Here is a 3,157-nt window from a genome sequence, read left to right as displayed (position 1 = left end):
AATTATATTGGCCCCTTTAATCTTTGGTTATACTTTCCTTTTGGGTGTTTAAGGCCATACAGTTGGCCCAGATAAACCAATTTATTTTTACTCTAAGGTCATTTGAGGCTCTGTTCTTCAGGGGTCACGTGGGGTTGGGAGGAACCCCTGGCTCCTTTATTTTACCATTTCCAACCATGGCTGGCTTCGCTTGGAAGCATGGAGGAAATGTTTCCTCTGTGTTGACCCTCCTCTTTGTAGACTGGACACTGGTTCAAGTCCATCTTGTGGGATCTCCTAGGCTCCCTTGATCAAGAGGACAGGTGACCCAACACAATTGCAGGACATTTTGAGACATGCTCATAGTCCCCTGGAACTAGTTGATCTAGGAGGGCAAGGAGTAAAAACTGTTCTTTATGTCCCTCTGACCAAATTATTATAGGCCTCAAAGTATGTCTGTTAAACATCCAAGAAGGTTAGTTCCACCAGTCTGGTACTTTTAATTACTGTGTGTCATGTAGATAAATCTTGAGCAAAGACCAATTGTTCTCAGATAAACCTTACCGAGACATATATGTATATATAATTTGGTATGTATAATTTGTCAGTAGGTTGTAGGAGTAATATGGTTCCCTCTAGCTTTTAAAACTAGCTAGGCATTATTTATCTCACATTGTCTCATTACCTCCATCATGTTTTCCCCAATTAAGGTGCCCCATTGGTATCATTGCTATCATTGGTATCATTTGTTCTCTTGATCTCAGCCAGTCTAACTGGGGTAAGATGAAATCTTAAAGTGGTTTTAATATGCATTTCCCTGATTATTAGTGATGCTGAATATCTTTTAAGATGTTTCATAGCCATCTTTACTTCTTCTTTTGAGAACTTTCTGTTCAGCTCATTAACTCATCTTTTAATTGGGTTACTTCTTGATTCTTTGTTTATTGAGTTCGTTATCTATTCTGGATATTCAACCTCTGTCAGATGTGTCGCTGGTGAAGATTTTCTCCCATTCTGTGGGTTTTCTCTTCACTTCTCTGGTTGCCTCCTTTGATGTACAGAAGCTATTTAGTTTAATGAGGTCTCATTTGTTGATTCTGGACCTTGTTTCATGAGCAATTGATGTCCGGTTTAGAAAATCCTTTCTTACACCTCTATCTTGTAGGTTTTTCCCAATGTTTTATTGTAACAGTTCCAGAGTTTCAGCTTTACATTGAGGTCTTTGAACCATTTGGAACTGACTTTTGTGGAAGGTGAAAGATAGGGGTTTAGTTTTATTCTTCTGCAGGTGGAGATCCAGTTTTGCCAGCACCATTTGTTGAAGATTCTGTCTTTCCTCTGTTGTGTATTCTTGACACCTGTAGGAGGAAGTGCGTGATAGCCTGACTGTGCATTGCATTTACTCATATTTGGGTCTTCAATTTTGTTCCATTGATCTATGGGCCTATTTTTGTGCCAGTACCATGTTGTTTTTAAGACTATAGCTCTGTAATACAGCTTAAAATTTGATATAGCAATTCCCTCAGTATTGCTCTTAGTGCTCAGGGTTGCTTTGGCTATTCGAGGGCTTTTGTGCTTCCATATGAATCTTAGGATGGTTTTTCCAATTCTGTGAAAAATGTCATGAGGATTTTATTGGCATTGCATTGAATCTATAAATGGCTTTTGGTAGGACGGCCATTTTCACAATATTAATTCTTCCAATCCATGAGCATGGGAGGTCCTTCCATCTTCTGATGTCTTCCTCAATCTCTTTCTTTAAAGATTTAAAATTTTCATTGTAGTGGTCTTTAAGGTATTTGGTCAGGTTTATTCTGAGATATTTTATTTATTTATTTTTGCAGCTATTGTGAAGGGAGGGTGTTTCCATGTGCTCCTTCTCTGATTGCTTATTATTAGTATATAAAAAGGCTACAGAATTTTGTGGGTTAATTTTGTAACCTGCTGCTTTACTGAACATGTTAATAATTTCTAGTTTTCTGATGGAACTTTTGGCATCTCTTAGATAATATATATCAGCTGCAAAAAGGGATAATTTGATCTCTTCTTTTCCAATTTTTACTCCTTTAATTTCCTGCTCTTGTCTTATTGCTCTTGCAAGAGTTTCAAGCATTAAGTTAAAGAGAAGTGGAGATAGTGGACAGCCTTGTCTGTTTCCTGATTTCAATGGGAATGCTTCCAGTTTTTCTCCATTTAGTATGATGTTGGCTGTGGATTTGTTATATATGACTTTAATTATGTTGCGGTATGTTCCCTCCAGTCCAATCCCTTCTAGGACTTTGAACATAAATGCACATTGAAATTTGTCAAAGGCCTTCTCTGTATCTACTGAGATGATCTTGTGGTTCTTGTCTTTGAGCCCATTTATATGATTTATGACATTTATTGACTTATGTATATTGAACCATCCCTGCATCTCTGGGATAAAGCCTACTTGATCATGGTTGATTGTTGAAGATTGGCTTGAGCCTAGGGTAAAAGTCTCAATGACTGTCATACAGCAAGCCTGAGGCAATGGCCTGACCTCTGTAGCCACAAGAAACCTCTTGTGACATTTGCTCCCATTGGCAGATCATGAGACTGATGCCTAGAGGTTGCCACTCCCTAATCACCACCCTTGAGATTCCAAGCACAACACTTAGATATAGCAACAGCCAGGATCACGTGGTTTCCAGGAATCCAGGCTCTGTGCAGGAAACCAAAACCTAAGTAAACTGAAACCTATTATGCTAATAAGGTATCTGACTCAAGATATTGTGATAGGACACAGCCCTACCAAAGAATCTGAGCTGTAACTTCTTGATTGGACCCTTACTCCTATATAAGCTTGTGCCCTTCTGAAATAAAGTGGATCTGTGTCTCCGAACTGGGTCTCCTGTGTCTGAATGTGGCTCCACTGACACAGTCTCCTCAGCAGCCCTGGGGTCTGGGACCACACAGAGGTAGCGTGTGATCAGAGGCAGCAGTGCTCTTTCTTTCTTTTGGTTAACTGGGCTAGTGGTCTGTCAATCTAGTTCATCTTTTCAAAGAACCAGCTCTTGGGTTAGTTGATTCTTTGTATTGTTTTCTTTCTTTCGATTTCATTAATTTCTGTCTTGATTTTTGTTATTTCTTCTTGTCTGCTGGGTTTGGGTTTCATTTGTTGTTGCTTTTCAAGTGCCTTAAGTTGCAATGTTAA

The sequence above is a fragment of the Nannospalax galili genome, unplaced genomic scaffold (assembly GCF_000622305.1).
Source record: "Nannospalax galili isolate Female #2095 unplaced genomic scaffold, S.galili_v1.0 scaffold824, whole genome shotgun sequence".
In the NCBI taxonomy this organism is placed as follows: domain Eukaryota; kingdom Metazoa; phylum Chordata; class Mammalia; order Rodentia; family Spalacidae; genus Nannospalax; species Nannospalax galili.
Note: the sequence above shows the minus strand (reverse complement) of the source record.